Source organism: Corvus brachyrhynchos, unplaced genomic scaffold (assembly GCF_000691975.1).
Source record: "Corvus brachyrhynchos isolate BGI_N302 unplaced genomic scaffold, ASM69197v1 scaffold60, whole genome shotgun sequence".
Classification (NCBI taxonomy): Eukaryota; Metazoa; Chordata; class Aves; order Passeriformes; family Corvidae; genus Corvus; species Corvus brachyrhynchos.
Window position 1 is genome coordinate 8333020 of NW_008236767.1, and position 21220 is coordinate 8354239.

The 21220-nt window shown below is 37.6% G+C and overlaps 1 protein-coding gene across 1 annotated transcript in view; it reads left to right on the forward strand.

The window, feature by feature from the left end:
• Positions 1-21220, forward strand: part of NKAIN3 (Na+/K+ transporting ATPase interacting 3) — a 181577-nt gene that overhangs the window by 61614 nt on the left and 98743 nt on the right. The window lies entirely within an intron of this gene.

Sequence of the window (21220 nt, forward strand, 5' to 3'; positions counted from 1 at the left end):
TGAATGAGGTGCATCTGTAGTTTATGACAGCCTAAAAGCACAGATTTAAACCACCTCTGCATTAAGTGACATGTGAGCAACACAACCTAGATTGGAAAAAGTAGTACAAACCTAGTCCTAGACCTCAAAATATACAATAAAGATATTATATTGTCTGAAAATGTGGTTTATTAGTTTTGAAACTCTTCGTTTAAGTGAGAATCTTATTTCCCTTGGATCCAATTCATCTCTGTTCTCTGAGTAAGAAAAAAGAATTGGGTCTCTGAAACGATTGCTGTTGTGCCAGCCACAAATTACACTGTGGTGCTACTAATTCCTTGTGGAGCACAATGCATTTACAGCCTCCTTTTTTTATTGATTCTTGCTGTTAGTTTGCATTCAGCACTACAATAGAGGTACAGAATTTCCAATGTAATTTCTAGCAAAAATTATTATTATTACTGCTGTTGTTATCATTGCTATTATTATTACTATGTTGCCTTTGAAGATGCAATATTGCCAGAAGAAATTGAAATAATCGTGGTTTTCATCTATGGGTAATAATCTGTTTTCTTCAGTTACTTTTTTTTGGTGAGGTTTAGAGCAGCTATCTGTGGCCAAGAAAATCCCAGTGTTCTTTCTGCTTTATCCTGAGTGACTTTGGTTTAAGCACACTTTAAGCATTTACCTTATGTGTCCCTCTACCATCATTGGTTCTTTGGAAGCAATGTGGTTCTTGGCCACAGAGTTACATAATAAAATAAAAAAAAAAAAGAAATTCATATTACAGTGGAAAAGTCCAAGTAATTCAGTTTATAGACAGTCATCAAATGACCTCCCTATTCAAGCCCTCAGGTTTTCATGAGCCAGTATTTAGACCAAAAGCCCCCCTCTACGTGTATTTATGTTTTTGCAGGTGAAATTGGTTCCTTCCTACCCAATTTTTACATGCTAGTTGTATTTCTACACGCAAGTGCTTTTCTCTTTTCCTTTTGGTTTTTACATAAATTGCAAGAGTATTGGAGCACAAAAATGACACAAGGAGCGAAGTCCAGTAACAAAACCTTAAGTCCTCAGTCCATCTCAGTCTGTCATAATGTATTCTCTACACAGTGGTTTGACCTCTTTTTTGTTAAATTCTATCTTAAGAACCTGGGTTTTCTTAGTTTTCCTTTCCTTAGTTTTCCTGAAGAATCTGCAACACTACAAAAAGCATTTCACTGCTTCATTTCTGTTTCACTCTTCTTTCTCACCCAGTAGTTTGTAAATGCTTTCAAGTTCTGCAAAGTACTACCACCTTCCCACAGGCACAGATTGGGTAAATACACAGGGGGAGGGAAACACTCTTTTTGAAGGACTGACATTTTACTTAGAATTTACATTATATAATAAATTTATTATAAATATCTAGCATTTGGTTTCTGGTCTTTCATATCACCTCCTCACTTTCTATACTGCATGACACATCTCTCTCTACATAATTATTTTCCACATTTATCTATCTGTGGTCTATTATTGCCTATTTTTGAAAGACAGACTAGTATTTTACTCTAGAATCCTTCCTCTTCAAGGAGGACTTGAAGTGACTGAGACACTTACCCCTCAATTTCTTTCCCATCTCTTTGTGTTACTTCTTCTGCTGCACTTTTTTTCTTCCCGTCCCTTTCTTCCTATCTGTTTTTCACTCCTTTGCTGGCAGAGGAAGGATGTTACTTGTCAGTCCCTCTCCACCATGCAGGAGCCATATCCTCTACCTGATTTGCATTCCCTTGGCATCTCTGTCTTTTCCTTCTTCCTTCAGTGTTGCATTTCTTCTCGACCAAGACTTAACAGTCCCAATCTCCCTCTTAGGACCTTTGTTCCCTTCTCACCTTCTCTCCCTTACATAGTATCCATCTAAGCTCTTCCCAGCTCTTGAGCTGCCCATAAATCCATTTCCTATGCTGCAATTTGAAACCTCTTTTAACTTGACGTCTTACCTGAACTTTATTGCTGGTAACAAACTATCTCTTCTAGATCATTAGTGAGCACATGAAATGTTACAGAGACAAATTACATTACATCTTTGGAAAGAAAGGTACGTTGGGAGGGTTTTGCACTTTATTACATGCTTCTCTGCTGTTGAAGATCTGGAAGAAAGAAAATTAAATACAGTTTTACAACACGGCAGTAAGTCAAAGAAGGCAGCATTAAAAGCTTAAATTTGGAAGAGTCTGCTAATGATTCTTCTTCCATCTTGTTACCAAAACTATTAGGAAGTGTCTTCTATGTAAAAATTTTTGAGCATGGACAAATAAAGGTGTGCACAAAACACCATGGAAAAGTCTGCAGCACGGTGAGTTAATGAAGAGACAGAACAGAGGAGAAGTTAATGTGCTCACAAATTAATTTTGAGTACCTTTTTTGCTAATGGCTTATCTCAGTAATGCAATTTTGTGAAGAGGTGAGCAAGTATCAGAGAACATGAAAAAGTGAATCTGTGCTTGCCAGGATGTGCAGCTATGAAGGTCAGTGTAGCTTCAAGATGGACTTTTTTAATCAGTGAGCATGGGAAGTAAGGGAGTTTTTTATGATTGGACTTGCTGTCCCAGAATGACCTGTAGTGATGTCTCTCCCCTGCTGACCTCTCTCTGTATCCCTTTTCAATTTTGTTTTCTCCTTCGTCATTTTTTGTGCGTTTCTCTTCTACTGCTACATTCTCATGCTTGCTAATGACCTTTTCTTCAAGTCTAGCCCTCTTTCTGTCCTATCCCATCAGCCTTCCACTACCTCGATTCATCTTCCTTTGCCCTGGTATTTTATCTCATTTATTTCTCTCCTCTTCTAATTTGATTCTGTTACTATGAAGAGTCAGAACAAAAGTGAGTGGAATAGAAGTGTCATTGCTGTTCTTCGTCTTCACAATTATTTTTTTACTTCCTCCTCACTTTCCCACCTAGCTGTACTTTTAAAACAGTTTTATCTTTCTCAATTGAAGCTATTAAAAATACGGTTTTGCACACTTAGCCTCAAACCTTAGTGACATCTGTATGTTATTCCATCTTTTATGGTGCACACAGAGAAAACTGTAGGATTTGCAGGAAGGGCAGGGTGACAAGCCTTTGTAATACTCCCAAATTGGTTGATTACGTTCCTGTGAAAGGGAGCTGGAGTGGTTTCATGCTCTTCCTGAAAGAAAACAGTGCTGAGATTCACAGTTGTCTGAAGGAGATAGCAAAACAGTTTCAGATCTGGGCTACCTCCTCATGTAGTGACTGGCTACAAGAGGGAAATGAAAATCTCTGTCGTGGTAAGCAAAGGGTGGTGTTTCAGGAGGGGTCAGAGCCTTCAGGACCATTTGGCAGATATAAATACACATAAATGAGATAAGGCACAGATGCCCCAAATCTCTCTGAGCTGAGGTTTACTCTGTGAGCCTGCCAGGAGCCCAGCTGGAAGATTGTAATGTATACAAGAAAATAAAATAGATTGCTCTTGGCTTTATGACTCTTCATCTCTGTTTCAGGGATGGGAGGCATGACAGGAACATAGCTTTGATCCTTCCTTTGCCAGTATGTACCCAGAGTCAAACAGTTTTCCCGAAAGAAATGCAGGAAAGGAAAAATGTGCAAACTATATTGGAAAAAATTGTTGGCTGTGTGATCTAGCACACAATGAAAGATGCTCTGATAACACAGTCTATAAAAAATTACTAGCAAACCCAAAAAATCCCCCAAGTGCTCTACAGGAACAGAGCATATATGGCATTTGATCTCCTAATTTTGATTTGAGAAATCCTTCATGAATGCACAAGATGAAGGAATCTGAAAACAAGGCAATTTCTTGAAGTATTTCTATATATTCAGTCACAAACATGCCATGATGAACTCAGTTATTCATGAGTAAGTAAGTTATATTTTTATCAGTTTCGGTCTTGTGTACTGGAGGTTTTACATTTTCTACAAAGCTCTGGGAAGGGTTTTGTGGATAGATACTGGAATCAGTTGAAAGACAACCATGTGGATCTTTCTGAACTAAAAATCTAGTGTGTAGTTGCCCGTGGCCCAGAAAGTTAGTTTGGAAAATTTTATTCTCTTTTAGTTAAGTTTTGGCTGCTTCTTTTAGTCAGGAGACATCAGAGTAATGAGGGGGAATCTGAACAACTTAGAACCACACCTTCTTCATCTGTCAGCCAAACTTTTCAGTGTTCTAGAATGTTTTCAGTGTTTTAGAATAACTCCTAATAACAAGGAGTTAGTTAGTCATGAAATGGAGGGTTAAGATTTGGGTAGCTAGAAACTAAGAACCAGCTTGAGGTGCTCAAAAACAAATTTGCATTTTCCTCCCTATATGGTTCCCTCTGTGAAACACTTGGTATATTTCTCCTTCACAATGTTCTTTGGTGCTTACAATGGTATTAAAAGTCATAGCCTTGAAAATGACACCTAAATCTGGTATCCCTCATTGAATTAAATCCTATTTCATATCAGAAACAGCACTATGGGAGTGCTTCTTTCTGGGAGAGGAAATTATTTGCTCTTTGGCCTTTCATGTGACATCAACACTGATGTGACATCCTAATAGTGCAGCCTCACTGCCTGTCAGCTCTTATTTTTCTACGCAATAAAGTAACATCTTCTTAATTATACCATAAAAACTGATGACACAGTATCCTTAGTAGTACATGGAAGGATCAACTGTAGTAGTACATAATTATCCTTTCTTTTTTTCTATATTCTAAAAGTCACCATTTTCATGAGATCTAAAGTCTGCAAGTTGTGTGATAATTAATCACTAAAAAACTGGGTTATTTCATATGTGTCTGACAAATGTTCTTCAGAAATGGTTCATTTTTCTATGTACAAAAAATTTCTCATAGAATTGTAGAAGTTTATAGAAGATTTTTTTTCATACACACATTGAAAAAAATAGGAAAAATTCTCCCAAGTGCTGTAAATTAAAGCCATAATTTCTCTGAAATTCAGTTCAGCAGTTACTTATTGCAATAGCCATTTAGAAAGTAATTTACATAAATGTCATCTCTGCTGGTGTTGATTATATAAAGATGCTACTGGTAGCTTCAAAATATACCTGATTACTTGAGGATGGCATTTTTCATCCCACTGTGTTTGTGGATCTGAGAACCCAAGTCTGCTGGCAACTCTTTACAGCCAGTGTACACATTCAGTCATTTGTCATCCAAAAGGAGTTACACTGTTCTTTATACAGAGATAAAGGACATTTGAGTTGATTTTTGATGTCAGAGTTGCTTTTTCTTTATTTCAAAATTTCTGCTGGTACAGCAAGTGTTTTTTGTTAAAAAGAGGTACTGTATTTTGCAGTTGATGAAATCCTGTTTACATCCACATGCAAAGAGAGTGTTTTTTAAGTGTAGCTATAAGGTCAAATTCTCATCCTGACTATAACCCTAGAGAAGCTCCACTCTGCTTTTGATTCACTACTGACAGTCAAGAAAGAGAAGATATATAAGTGCTAAGTGCTCAATGTATAACTTGTCTATTTTATTCATTAAATGATTGAAGGATTTAGTTTTCATAGGGGTGCTGTATCAATTTGTGCCTCTTTACTGAGAGCAGCATGGTGAACGCAGATGCTGCTGCCAGGAAAAGCCAGCAAACTCAAGACTGTGGTACATATCAGACTGGAGTGTATGATAGGTCTCCTGTAATTAACCAAGAATTCTTTGTTGTTGTTGTTGTTGTTTTATTTGGAAAATTGTTTAGATTTTGATCTTTTTAAATAAATCATAGGAGGAAGATACCACATTTATTTCTGGTTTTGGCCTGAGCCTGGACTCCAGTGTGGTAGAGAAATCAAATACACTGTTGCTCTGACCATATATGCCACTTAATCTCAAGCAATTTCATAGCTATTGCATTTCAATTTCATACCCATGAGCTGGATTCAATAGACTAAACATAACCCTACATCATATCTTTCTTTTCATGTAAGCATGAGAACTTTTCTCTGAACTGTTCCTGAAACTTGTATCTTTGCAAGGATAATTCAATTATCTTGGTGTAATTAATTTTCTTAACATTTATTCTTCCAAGGCAACTTTTTCATGAGGACAGATATTGCTGTTGCCCTTATTATCCTAGGAAAATGTGACTTTTTGCCACAAGAGAGCAGACATTCTGCCAGATTCATGTCTGTATTTTCCATCATGTATTTTCCATATCTTATGCAGATAAGACTAGGTGCTGTTCAGAGAAAACATGAATTTTTGTTTGATTTGTTTCACAGATATTTCTGACTGTTTCTGAATACAGTAGAGCTGATGTTTGACTGTGGGACAACCTAATTTTGTTGACCCAGTTTGCTTTCAAATTATATAAGTGAAATGCATCTCATTGGAAAAAATAATATTGTTTTCCTTATTCATTCTGCAAATTTCACTTTGGAAGTTTTTAGCTATAAGTGATGAAAAGTTAGTGAAGGAAAGTAGTGATTATTGAATAATTTATTTTCATGCTATTCTTAAAGGAATGTTTGAGGGTTTTTTCTGTCATATATTCATCTTTTGTAGCACATTCTTTGAAGTCCAGTTCCTCTCTGGACTTGAGCAAACGGTCATCAATATTGCTTAGCATTATCCACTGCCCTCTGTTCACTGACAAATTTGTTGACTCTTAGGCATGGAGTATTATTTGGGTTTGTACTTTCATACATAACACAGTTCTGTAACTGGCATTAAGTGAAGAATTCAGGCGCTCTACTTGCAAGAGTAACTGCAACTATGAAAACAGACACACTCACAAAATATTGGCTACTGGAAGTCTCAGGGGTTTTTTCACTTTTATGGAGATCAATGGTGTGATTTCTTTGCCTGGAAGCTGTTCAAAAAGGAACTGTAGGAAGTGACTTCCTTAAAGCATTAAGAGTGCTTTCTGGAGAAAATTGGAAAGCAGTATGTTTGCAGATTTGGTTTAAAACATACATGTAGTAGGTCTGCAAAATTTCATACAGAGGAGAAGGTTAGGGATAAATCTAGTTTATTATAAGGCAAGGAGTAGAAAGGATTATGTACCCCTGAGGAAAGGTTCTTTTCAGTTTGATAAATGCAGCGTAAGTTATTTGCTACAAAATGCCAAGCTATTCTGGAAGAACACTCATCGTGTCTATTTTGGGAGTGCAGGTTGCTTTCACATTTTGTAGTTTGGAAGGAATCAAATAACTATGAAATGGCTATTTTGTAGGTACTGATAAATTGTGAGTACGCAAAAAAATCCTTTTCTTCCCCTACATGTGGTGCAAATATAAAAGTATGTAAACCATGAAGAATGCTTTCAGAAACTCCTTCTGGGAGATTTTAAGACCCAGAGATTTTGGGTTCTAAAGTGTCTGATACACCAGGAGAAGTAAAATATATATGGAAGGCAACAGAGATCAGGTTAGGTAAGAAAGGAATGGCAGTCCAGTGCAACAATCTGAAAGCAACCGGAGATTTGGTGTTGGACCAGCTCTAGACTGCAAACTGGGGATGTTTTGGCCACTTCCACAGAAGGACAGCATCCCTCGATAACCACATAATTTAAGGTCTTTGCCCTTTCCGTGTTAAGGAGGATTATTAGGTTTATCTTAGAGAGGACATGACATTTCCATGGGATTTTTTCAGTGTTTTGTTCTCCTGGGAACAAATTAATCCAATCTTCAGTGGTTACAATTGAGAGCAATATGGATGGACGGCTTGCAGCCTTGCAGGGCTGCCAAGCATGCTATTCTTCCTGTGCTCCCAAACACCCCTTGGCTTTCTTCTTAAGACCCGATTACACTCTTGTAGTCTCCAAATTCAATTTATTCACTTGAACATATTGTCCTGCTTCGGAGTACCTGCTACTTAAAATATTTAAGCCTGTCCAGCTCCTCCACTGTGCCCTTAGAATAGCCTTTTCAGTTGCTGAATCGTTTTCTTTCTCTTCTCCTTTATCCTCTAATTGTCAACATTTTTCAAAATCCAAAGAGCTCATCACAGCTTTATTTATGGCTGGAAATTGGAATAGTTTTTCACCACTAAAATAAAAAGATAGAAATGTCAACTTGGAATGAACTGGTTTGCTAAAGGAAAATATGATTATTAATAAATGCTAATATAATTTACTGGCATGATTACTGCATTTAAAGAAAGCCAAGCTGTTGCCTGCTTCTTAAATTACTACATTTCAACTTTTCAACATGTTATTTAAAAATATGAAGTAGTCACCTTATTATACACCATCTTCCAGGATTTGAAAGCAACTTATACATATAAATGGATTCAGCCTCATCAGTGCCTCTAAATGATGAAAAAAATGACATTTATTAAGTAAATGCATATAGTGCAGATCCTGTCTGCTGGATTTAAAGTCTTGATTTACATTTCAAAATGCTGTGGAGGATTAATCAGCTCAAACTAGCCTAGGCTGATTATGTGGGCTCCTTCCACCCTCAGCAGAAAGAGGGAGAGACATCCTCCAGAGGCCTGTCACTACTTTTAAATACCCATTTGTAGGAACAATCCTAGAGCCCTTTAGAGGTACATGTCACTTTCCAGGAGGGATAGACAACTGGGTGAAATGAGGTACTTAACTTTTTGACAGTATAGACCTACTGAAGATAGGCGAGATTGATCTCTTCTCCTGAGAGTCTATTCATTAGTTTCCTTTTAATACCCTCCTACTCTGTGCCATTAAATACTTTAGATAAGTGGTGAATGGACTGCATGGCACTGCAAATTGGATTCATCTAATAAGTAGTAAGAATTGGTAAAATTAAGCATAAGCTTAAACTAATGAACTGATAAGGAAATACAAAATTCTTTTTGTCTCTCTTGCCTCTAAGATGCTTAAGATTCTTTCCTTGTCACTCTCCTTTCTATTAATTGACTCAGAAATTGTTATCCTCCATAAAAATCTTCCTATACTTTTTTTATTTAAACATAAAAAGATTATTATCAAGGAAAAATATTGAAAGCCTGTGTTGGTTCATCCTTCCATTTAAGTATTAATTCAAATCTTTTTAAATGACTAATTATTTGATATATAGTAATTAGAAAGCCAGAAATCAGGTGGTGGGACTGTTTTCCAGTAGCAATGGTAATTATTACTTGCATGCTGTCACAGAATTCGGTACCTTGGAGTCTGCCTTCTTGGAGAAGGCTCAATTATGATATGAGCTGATCATGTCTGTGACAAGTCATATGAGGAACAGTGCACACCTTACTCCCAGGTCACCAATTCAAATTGCTCTTTCAGTTCTACCGAGTTGTGTTATTTGTACCATCCTCTGAACTAATTGAAACTGCTTTAACAAACAGTAACTCTTTTCATTGGCTCCACTACCATAATTCAATCTTCAGCAGTTAACTAATAGTGTCCTAGTCCCTAGTCTATATCATCAGCTAATGTCTTAGGTTTTAACTTTTATATTTTTCAAATTCTGTACTGCTTAGTGTGTAACTCTGAAGTTTCTTGTAGCCTGTTAACTTCTGCTCTCTCGTGCTAGGTAGACATAACAAAGCCTCTCCAGGCCTGCTCTTCAAGGACACCCAGACCATCCTAGGCCCAAAAAGTATAAACCAAAAGCCTTTGGGAGGGGGACAAACTGAGAGGAATTACATCATTAAACTGAAGCTTTAACTGGAGAATTAACCCTGATATGCAAATGAACCAAACCTATAAAAGTGTGAAGAACTCGTGACCTCTTGTCCATCTTGGGGTCCATCTTGGCAATAGCCCCTGGCTCCCCAGGGGGTACCTTTGAAGGCCTTTCAAAGAAATACCTACTTTTATTCCCTTACTCCTGTCTAGTCTCTGTTTCTAGGAGGCCTCTCAAGGCATCATAGCAGTCAGTTTTCCTTCAGCTGATTAAAGGGATGTTGATTTTTTTCTTTCTTTGTGTTTGAACTAATGGTAGCTTTTACTTTCCTTGGTTTTTTCTCTCTTGCCTGTCAAGAATTGGGTTTATGTGCTTTTACAGTAACAGCGACATTTGAGTGTCTTCTGTAAGATTTTAAGGAAATTAAAGTGAAACCTACAATGACTGACTTATGGGCCATTTAGAGCACAGAACAAGCACATGAGGAAGATCTCAAGCATATTAAAAAATAATGTCCCATACTGTATGAGCAGGCTGAAGCTTTGCCAGGGACAAAAGGTACATGAATGAAGAGACTGGGGTTGCCCTTGGGATCACTTGAATAAGCTTTTCAGCACACCTGAGCCCATGATTGTCTCAAGATGTGCCCTGGTCCTTGGGGAACACGCAAATCAGTGCCTTAGTGGGAGTGCAGAACAAAGGAAATCCCATTGCCAATACAGAAATTATTTTCTACATAGAATGAATGAGACAAAAATGGGGACTTACAGGGTCCATTGCAGTGTTTGGTGTTTGTTTTTTCTTTCTTTTTAGAAACTCTTTTAAGGTTTTGAAATGGGGCTTTCATTCAGATAATTACTTTGGAGGGAGTCAGGGGAAGAGAAACGACTGGAAGGGCTGCCCATGGAGACAGTGTCCCCTTTAGCCATATAAAGGAGAGGTCACTCTAACATTGTGTTACACAAAAGAAATAATCCTCTGCAAAACATAAAAATTCCTTCTGAGATAAACAAGGATTTCCTTAAATTTTCTGTGGGTTGTGAAAGAAACAATTTTGTCATTTTTTTCTTTCTTACTAAGCTTTTCTTTATCTCACTATCCTCAGGAGGAAAAGACAGAGGTGATTTTAGAGGGAAGAATTGACTGCAAATGTCTTGGAAACTCTTTTTCACTCTTTTCAAACTTACGTAGTTTAATTTAAGAACCTGTCAAAATAATAGCTGGTCAGTCTGTATCAGTTGTATCCTTTTATTCTTTGACATTTTGAGAAAAAGAACCCACCCTAGAATATTTGCTTTTTGTTTTGTCAGAAATGAGGGAAGTCCTTCATATATGCTGTGATTCCTCTTCGCTATGTGGAATAAATACAAAGATTTTCATGAAGTCATGCAATTATTTACTTTAGCATTAATTTTTGACATCACGTGGCTATAAATATTGAGCAATAGTAATGGGAATATTCTAAAAATTAAATTCTATGGGAGAGAGAAGACCGTACACAGAGTATTGTGTTCACCTCTAGGACCGCCAACAAAAGATGGGTGTGGACCTGTTTGAGTGAGTCCAGAGGAGGCCACAAAGATGCTCTGAGGGCTGGAGCATGTTTCCTATGGAAATATCCTGAGAGAGTTGGTGTTGTTCAGCCTGGAGAAGAGAAGGCTCCAGGGACACCTTATACCAGCATTCCAGTACCTAAAGGGGACAGCAAGAGAGCTGGAGAAGCACTTTTTACAAGGGCATAGAGTGATAGGACAAGGGGGGATGGCTTTAAACTGAAAGAGGGAAGATTTAGATAAGATTTTAGGAAGAAATTCTTTACTGCGAGTGTGGTGAGACACTGGAACAGGATTCCCAGAGTTTGGAGTTTCCCAAAGTTTTGGATGCCCCATCCCTGGTAGTGTTCAAGGCCAGGTTGGACAGGGTTTTAGCAAGTAGGTCTAGTGGAAGGTGTCCTTGCCATGGCAGGCAGGGTGGAACTAGATGATCTTTAAGGTTTCTTTCAACCCAAGCCATTCTATGATTGTATAAAATTAAATCTGATGTCTGTAATACAGAAAAATTATCCAAAGCGTCAATGTCAGGCACTATACTTTTGTGTCTTGACCTTAGCTATCGCTTCCATATTACAACCAAGGACAGAAACAGAGGAAACATCTAAAAATAGAACTGAGACAACAAAAGAAAGCATCTTAACTATTTTGAAGCTCTGTCTGTCATAGGGGTCTGTTTCTACTCTGCTCTTGGTATTGCAACTGGAATATTGGGAACTGGAAAGTGACCTGTCTGTGGCTTTTATAAAGTATGTTGTTCTTGTTCTCACTGGCCACCTGGATTTTTTTTTTCCAAAGGATAAGTAGCAGGCACAGTATTTCAAATGGAGAGAAGGAAAGCAGCCTACCCTCTGTGAGTAAGTGTAGCTGTTCTCACTGCATCTCCAGTGAGACCCACTTTCTGAAATGTAGGCTGTTCTACCAGGGCAGATGTGAAATCTAGGAAAATTTCCAGAGAAATCATTGTAAAATGCTGAGGTTCTCAGCATTTGCTGCTATGTTTACCCTTTTTTCTCTCTTGAACTATCACTGGCAGCACTAAAAATACTGGATGATGGACTGAGAGAATAACGACTCGCAAAAGAGCTCTGAGGCAAACACTGCTTTCCAGTGTACTTTTACTCTTCCTTGGAAATCTGTAGCCATTTTTAAAGAGTAAGAGAGCTCTTCCACTGCTATGGCACAATTTTACTCTGGGCAAACAGGCCACATGCTAGAAAATGAAAAGTTTAGGGTTTTCCTGTGACGTCTGAGAGGTAATGCAGTGGAAGTAATTACGTGATTGCTGATGGTACTCAGGGTATTTCCCTTCCTGGCTGGTCCTGCTGATCTATTTTACATATTGTGCTTCTGGGGGAAAAAAAAACATGCCTAAATTGAGGAGGGAGGTGTTAATTCTTTTCCTTCTCTAGTTTAGGTTTTGAATTATATTTTCTCTGCCTTTGTTGTCTATGTACTATGGAAGGGCTTGTAACTATTCATAACTTCTAAAAAGAGCCAAATATTTCTGATGAGTTTGCATATATTATAAAAGGAGGTACTGTTCCACAATGCACAGTCTCATGTCATGTTCTGGAGCAGTAATTTCCATGGCTATATAGTTTGTTTGCATATTGGACTATGGTAGGAAATAAATCCTCTGATTTATTTACAGAATAAATTTTTTAAACAGTGTGATTTGTAGTAGATAATAGATGTTTTCGTTTATTCTTTACTTCTTTGGCTTCTAAAAAAGCACAGAAAAAAAGTGCCTAGTTTTGGCACTTGGCAAAATTTAAGGGAGCAAAGATTGTGATAGGAGTACCATTCCAGCACGGCAGCTGGGTTGGGAATGAGAAGGGTCTGGAAGACAAGGAAGAAGTTTCAATATAGGAAGTAGAAAATTTAAGCAGAGACAGAAGATAAAGTAATGCATCTGGAATGAAACTTCAGCCCCAGTGGAGTCAACAGAGAAACATATGTTGGTTTCAGTAGACCAGCATTTCACCAGATGTGATTATGTAATTTTTGCAGCTGTTTTCTGTGCAAATTAAAATATGCAAAATAGACTGTTTATGAAAATAGAACAACAAAGTGTAAGTTATTCATATTTGCTGAAATAACAGCTAGAACAAGACATAAATCTAAAAAAACATAGTGACACAGAAGACCCAGATTGTTTCTTTAGGATAATACATGAGGCTTTATGTAAAAGTAATGGCGGAGAATTGAAAGAAATTATACTGAAAGTGAGTATTACAAGAGTTAAACTGGAAACTCTCTTCTGACGACTTCCCTGCTTCAAACTGTGCAGGGAGGGGTGTTTGCTGTTAGAACTCAACAAAATAAGGCCTAAGCACTTCTGCTTTCTTGTATTCATTCTCTCTTTTCTCATTCATCAGTTCCCCATGATCATGACAGTCCAGAAACCTGGTGGATTATTTTTCAGGCTTTTTTAAGACTTTGCTTTATACTTCTGCAACCTGCAGCTTCTTGTTTTCCTCCTACTGTGGGTTTTTTTTTTTTTTTTTTACTTTCTCATCTAAAATTGAAGTCATATACTCTTTAAAATAGCAAGTATTGTTTGCAGGTTTGGGAGTGAGCTTCCTTGTTTCCTCTACTCCCTTCATTAAATCACTGGTTTGTATCTGATTGTCTATTCGCAGCCTTTCTTCTTTCTTTTTTTTTTCAACTATGTTTCCTTCCAAACCCTAGGTTCAACTTTTTTTGCTTTTTCCATGTGTCTTGAGGTATCAAAAAGGGAAATAGGAACTACCAATCCCTGTTGGTAGGAATACATACAAAGGAGCTGAGACCTGAGAAGCTCCTTTGTAACATTTCAACACAGCTTATCTAACCATTATTGGGATCCTTCTTCAGCCCAGTCTTCAGACATTCTTCTGTACCCATAAAACTCAATGGCAACATGCTCTTTGGCTGCTTATCCTTATTGCCACAACCAAGGCCTGCCAGGGAGATGTACTTCTTCTCATGGTCTTTGATCAACCAGGAGTAGTTTCTAGAAAGGATTTTGAACCTCTCACCTGATAAAATCTGTCTGTTTTGTTGCAACTTTGCTTGCTTTTGCAGGATCTTCTTCTACATTCTAGACATTCTGCCTGAATGGAGCAGGCAGGGAAAGGTCAGCCTATGCCTTTCCATGCCATTTGAGCAAATTTTTTTTGTCATTTCTTTTTACTTTTAAAGGGTACATAATGTATTTTGATCATTTGATAACAATCACAATTTCTGATGGCCATTCTCCCAAAAATGTAGTAATGTCATTGCGTGACAACGTTCATTTGTAACACTGTTGAAACCCCAGTAAATATGCACTGGAAGTGGCTGTAAGAGCAGCAGAAGTAATTGTGCCTCATTTTATACTTGTGCATTGACATCAATCTCTCTTATGATTTCTCTGTTATCAGAAAAAGACAAAATTTCCCTAGGGTCCTTATTCTCTTCCTGGTTTCTTATTTTAATGAAATCTTGAGGTTAAGTTAATATATGTGAGACCTTTCTTCATTTGCAGAGGTGCTAAAATGCCCCAAAGGGACAGAGAAGCAGAAATTGGGATGTACTGAGATGTTGTGAGTGTGCTTTCTTTAGGTAACCAAATGAAAACCAGATAGGGTGAGACTAAAAAGAATGCCTGATTTTTTTATACAGCTGTGAATATTGGCCATTCAAGACAGATAGGGCCAGCATTTCCCACTAGGAATGCATTACAAATACTCAGTTGACCTCACACACACAACACATCCACACAATGTGTTTGTCGAGTTGCTCTGCACATGAGCTGTGCTCATTTTTTTAGTATTTCCAGAAAGTTGACACATCACTATCAGAATTTAGTAGATTATGGGTGAAGCTGTTAGGTACAGATGAAACGGGCTTTCTCATTTCCTTAAAAGTGTCCCTAAGTACCATATGCAGAAGAATTCTTCAGTCATGCCTTCAGTGAATGTCCAGCTCTAATCTACTTCGCAAATGCAATTTACTCCTATAGTTTACAGGGAGTAAAGGCTTGGGCTAAACAGCAATGCTTCTACAAGGGTGTTGGAGTGAAAGCTTCTGTGGACTCAGGCCCAGAGGAAGGCCAAAGCACAGCGGTTGAATTAAAACCTTTGGACAAGCTGAGATACATGAAGTCACACCAAAGTGAAATAGAAATACAGATTTTTAACTTTTAGTAGAAATATGCGCTAAGTGCCTTAAACATTAAAAAGCTGCAGTAGACATCTTAAAACACAGCTCTTACTGCAGCAGTGTTAACTTTCTACAGAATTCTTTTACTTTAGACAAAGTATAGCTAGAGCTGTACTGTTCACATTTTTTAGACAGAGTGTTCACATAAACAATAAGAGTTGATAGAAACTATATACACAAATCTGTGTAATACCTATGTAACACCTGTGTAAGATTTACAGCTGTTAGAATTAGACCAGGATAGGTTAAGAAAAGAAAAACTAGAATCATGTGTTAATCTTATTGGTCAATTAACAAATATAATCCACACTTCTGTAAGAAAAGATTTAGAGTATAGAAGAAACTAGAATTAGAAGAAGAAGCTGTTTTCTGCCTGCTGTTTGCTGTTGCTGCTTGGCTTTATCATGCAACCCCCTTGAACTCTGCCTTCAAGAAAGCTGTGAGACTATGAAATAAAGAACTCAGCAGAACAGCTCTCCTTGCTCTCTTACCCTGGTCCAAGAAGGAGGGGCATCCCCTCAAAAGCTCAACACAAGGGTCAGGGGTTGAATTTAGTTTTAATTAAATTATTGAAATGGTATGGTCACAACTGGTCATTATTAGGCTTATGCATTAAAAAACTTCCTCATCTTGTTATGCTTTATTCTCCATACTGTAGCACAATAAGAAAGATGGCTAAAATGCCTTTATATCATTAATAATTGTTTCTATGGTGGTGGAAGTCATGCCAATTTAATTATAATAATTTAGCTGAAAAAGTACCTCTCTGTGACCAGGCTTTGGCTGTCACAATGTGTGATTTACTTCTCTGTGATTTCCTGATACAGTATTAATATGAAATTTTTGTTCTGTCTGGATTTTGGGATTTTTTTTGTTTTGATTTTTCATTCATGAGTTAGTATAATCCACACAAGGAAAGTTCTCAAAGATTGTGCAAAGAATCATCTGTGACAGCATTTAAAGTGAGTATAAGCAAACCTCTTCGTTTAGAGCTGTTTCCTCCTTTCTGCTTTACTAACAGGGCTCCGAAGAATTTATTTGACAGATCCTTATATAAAGTTTGTTGGGGTTTATGGCTTTTATTTCAGGGAAAACAAATTGTTTGCTTTCTGAGAAATTAGGTGTTTTGTGGAAAGTTGGCCTGTACCGAGAAAAGCTTTGAGACATATGGTCTTTTAATTACTGGATTTTAGTACTTTTACTTTGGGAGTACATTTTCAGCTGAAAAATTGCTTCATTTTGAATGCATTCAAAATTCAACAGAGCAATGTGAACATTCAGGGGTTTTTTTGGGGTGGGGTTTTTCCATTTGGAAAGTTTACTTTTTCATGTTTAGGTCATAAGTCTTTACTGTATAGTATTCACTTTTCTTGTTGGAAAGGAAAAAAATCATAAATAACAGCTACAGTTTTTAAAAGGATTGCCAAGTTCAGGTGTCTGCCTATGTCTACCTTTTCCAGCTTGCAAAGCTGAGTACTCTCTTCCCACAGCATTCTGCCAGCTGTGCAAAGACCTGCCTGGTTGCAGTGTATGAATGATTTAATGCCCTCCTTGTGATTGCATGAGTAGTTGTATTTTTAAAAAAGGACATAGCAAGTTGGCAAAATCTGTTTTGATTCCAAATAGGAAAGGGAAGTTCATTGGAGGGCAGTGAAGGTGTATCTGTTTTCTAGGTGTGCGTGTTGATGTGCCTCTGTAGCTGTGCCTGTGTAGCTATCCTGTCATCTCAAATCCCTCTGGTTTAGTGGTGTGTGCTTCCATGTTTGTTTAAAGGGATCCAATCCGAAGCTGTTTGAAGTTCCTGAGAGTCTCCATTACCAGTGGCTGGTTGAACATATCACTACCATGCAATTTACATTTAAAACCAAGCGTGTGGGCATTAAGACTTGCAAAGCTATAGATGTGAAGACATGAGCATTACCTAGAAGAACCAGGAGGGGCTGGCATTTGGGGGAGATTTTTCCCATCGTGTTTCCTGATCCCTACCCTTGTTAGACAATATCCCAAGACACAACACTGAGGCAGCATTCCTAGACAGGGCTGATTTCTGTTCTTTCCCATAGATGCCTTCACCTGAGCTGGCAGTGCTTTGATGCCTGCAGACATGCAGCCTGTGCTCAGCCAGCAAGCAATTAAAGCTGACCCATCCCCTCTTATCCAGACAGCCCTCAGCAGAGCCTTAGGAAGCAACACTCTTGCACAGTCTGTGGCTCTGAGAAGAGGCAATTAGTGAAAGAGCAGCAGTGGGAAAGTCTGCAAGGGCCAGGGAGCAATAAAAGGCAGGAAACTTTCTCCCATCCTACTTAATATCACCACAACTGAAAATTTCCCTGCTTTATCCTATCTACAATCTCCCCCACACATGTTTAGCACTGAATTTGTCTTTCTCTTTGCTATTTAGCACTGTCATGGAACTTAGTTGCTCCAGCGAGCAGCTAAGCACCACACAGCTGCTTCAGCTGTCCCGACTGTATCGTATCCCCTTCCAGCTACAGCCTCCAGCCTCTCACTGGTGGGGTGAGGAGCAGAAAACAACTTGACTTTCACTGCTCAGCAATAACAAAAACATTCCTGTGTAATCAGCACTGTTTTCAGCACAGATCTGAAACAAAGCCCCATACCAGCTACTCTGAAGGAAATTAACTTTATCCAATTCAAAACCAGCACAAGTGCACAGACATTAGCTGGCTACATATGAGGATTAAATGAAATGTAAATAGCATTTACTGTCTTCATATTCCTTGCCCAGAGACTGGAGGGGAAATGCACCTTTAAAAACATATTTTCAAACCAGCAGCAGTTGCATCTGAAATTCTAAAATCCACTACGGTTACCTGTGGACGATTTTCACAGACTTAACTTGAGTTTTGTAGCAAAATATGCCACATGTTTGTTCAAGAAAACCTTCCTCTGTGCCTCAGTGTGCTACGCAACCCTATATTGAGACATGCTATACTGAAAAGAAATTCTGTAATATCTCCAAGAAATATACAATTAGGCCTGTAAAAATATGCCCACGTGTTTATACCTTTCTTGTCCTTTTCCTCTCGTATATTTCTTATTGCTTTTCTTACTGGCCCTAATCCAGCAAATATATGTCGATCCCTCCTGTCAATGGGATGCTTGTTGAAATTAAATAATGTGCATGCATGCTTGTCAAATCAACTCTGTAGCTTTGTAGATTTCTCAGGCTTTCAGCTGTCTCCTGGAGTCACACTGACATCATTTATCACTGCTTCTAAAACCTGTTTTAAAAAAGAGAAACAGTTGCAAAGTGAAAATTCTAGTGATACTAGTAATTACTATTATATATTGTAAAGTTTAATGATTTCCCAAATGTATTGGAATTTGCAGATACTCTTTAGCTTGTGGAAAAAATGCCTGATATTGACAATATTTTTATTTACTTTCCTCAGGCAAACTGAAAATTCTTTATATATAGGTATATATATATATATATGTTTGAGGAAACTCTTTATATCATAGTCTTGATTTTGTTTTCAGTAAATATATAAACTGATGTCAATATTACTTGTCCTTGTGCAGTTGTGTCCTGCTGTCATTCACAACTCAGTCTATCTAAAAATTGTTCATCTTCTCTTTGTGTGTTGATATTATTTCAAATTTGAGAGTGAAATGAAACTATAATTTCCAATATTAATATGCTCTTATATCATTGTTGTGGTCTCATTTTGTTCTTATTTTTTAGAGGAGAATGTATTAAAAATTATCATTAAAAAATGATGAAGGATTGCAGACAAGTCTGTGACGTTAAAGAGTGAATGGATCATTAGGCTTCCCTGTTACTTTATTAATCTCTTAAAGTGACCAGATTTATAGAACATCTGTTAACAGGACCATTAAGTAATCCACCTAGACCTGAAGTTAATTAACAGAGCCTTTTATAGTTGCCTCTTGAATTAAAAATATATTTCTGGGGATCTTATTCAACTGTGTTGATTAAAGAAGCTTCTGTGAGAAATTTCTTCAAAATTAGGAAAAAAAAAATTAGACTTATCACCTTGCTGATTTTCTTTGTCATGACAAACATGGAATTGTCCAAAAGTTACTGGACACTGTCAAATACTTTTATTTAATCTCTTCAAAAGAATTTGAGAAGTTTGATTATTACAATTATAGACTTACCCATGGAGAGGCAATATCAGAGAAAAAAGGATCCTTGTTCCTCAAATAGTCCTCTGAAAACCTGAAAATTACTGGAGAGAACATATAAAAACTCTCTTTCGTGTGAACGTCTTTGAGATTTATTGAGGTTTGGAGGTGGATTAGGCTGCAAATTAAATTAATCTGATTAAGATCAGGGTACAATGCACTGCTGAAGGAGATGGGAAACGCTGCCTTTTTTGACCGTGGTTGGCATTTGTTCTTGGGAAAGCACTGTTGAGTCATTATTTCGTACAGATAAATGTGAAGTATAAACATATGCATACTGTGTATACATAAATAAAGTACACTCTGTGCATTTATTTTTATATTTACATAAATTTATTAAATGTTTCAGGGAACCTAAAATGTGGACTAATGCCTGTCAGTATGCAATGAATAATTAAATGAATTGTATTAACTGACTTCTGCTGCAGCAGATTCTCTTTTCCGTAACATAGGTACTTCACTTCTGCTAGGAAAGGGAGGATTTCAAATTTCATCTGACCTTAAAGTTTCTTTAGGGACTGTCTTTGCTGTTTAAAAAAAATGTTAACAAATTCTTTCTGGAGACTGTCATTGCTTCAGCAGAATGCAAATGAAGGCTGTGATGAAAGGATTGCTCTGCTAAAGCCAAGGTCATTGGCAAACCACCACAAATATTGAAGGACTGGCAAAAATATGATGACCCGCTATCACAGAGGAGAAATACAGAAACAAAATTGTTGTGAAGAAGTGTATGTTTCTGAGAGCATCTTGTGCTTCTTTGAAATGAAAGCAGCAAGTAAACAACCCCTTGCAGCTCAGTAACTTCTGCTGCTTATTGCTTCTTGTCTCATTTTGTATTCTGAGTCTTCAGAAGAGCTGTGGTAGTGTGTACTCTCACTTCTCGGCAGTCTGTTAGTGGCAGACAGTCTTATCCAATGAGCTGTGTAGGAGTTCATTTAAAAGATGGAGTGAATTAGCACATCTTTCTGGTTTGCACACACTCTAAAACATAAATTTGGATCTTACAAAATTTCCATGGATCATGGAGTTTGATTTATATATTAATATTCCTTATACTTCTTTTAAGGTATTTAAGGTATTAAGGTATTCCTTATTACCTCTTTTAAGCTTTTAGGGTGCACTTGGGTCATGGTCTTCATTGAAACATTAAAAACAGTTGGCCCTTTGCTATACCCTGATGGATCCATGATTGTCCAAGATGGGGGACTATGGTGTGTGATGCCCGCTGTGATCTGAACTGGTGATAGAGAAGCCTCCCTTCTAGACTTCAGGACCCAGCTTTAAGAAAAACAGCAAACAGTGCAAATTACAGCACAGACTGGAGTGCCTAGCAGCAGGGTTCATGAGTTTTGAAGTCTTTCTTTTCAGCTCACTTTCTCATAATAAGACAAATGTCTTATTGTAATTTCATGTCCCTGGGAAAGAAGACTTTAGCAAAAATGCTGAATATAAGCAGACTTGCCATAAGAGTTGCCAGTATCATGAACAATTGCATTGCTTTGAGCAAGCAGAGAACACAACAGCAGTTGCTTAAACTGGCCTATTAATCTTTAAAAGTGTTCCTGGGTGCAGGTAGGAGCTTCCTGGCTAGTCTCTGTTACAGTACAGATACTGCAACATGCATATCAATCAACGAGACCCGTGGAAAGAAATATATATATGGACTGATTCTTGATGGATGTTTCAGAGATGTTTATTTCTCCAGCCACATGGCCGGGGCTCTGCCGAGGAACTGAGGCAATCACGGGACCCGA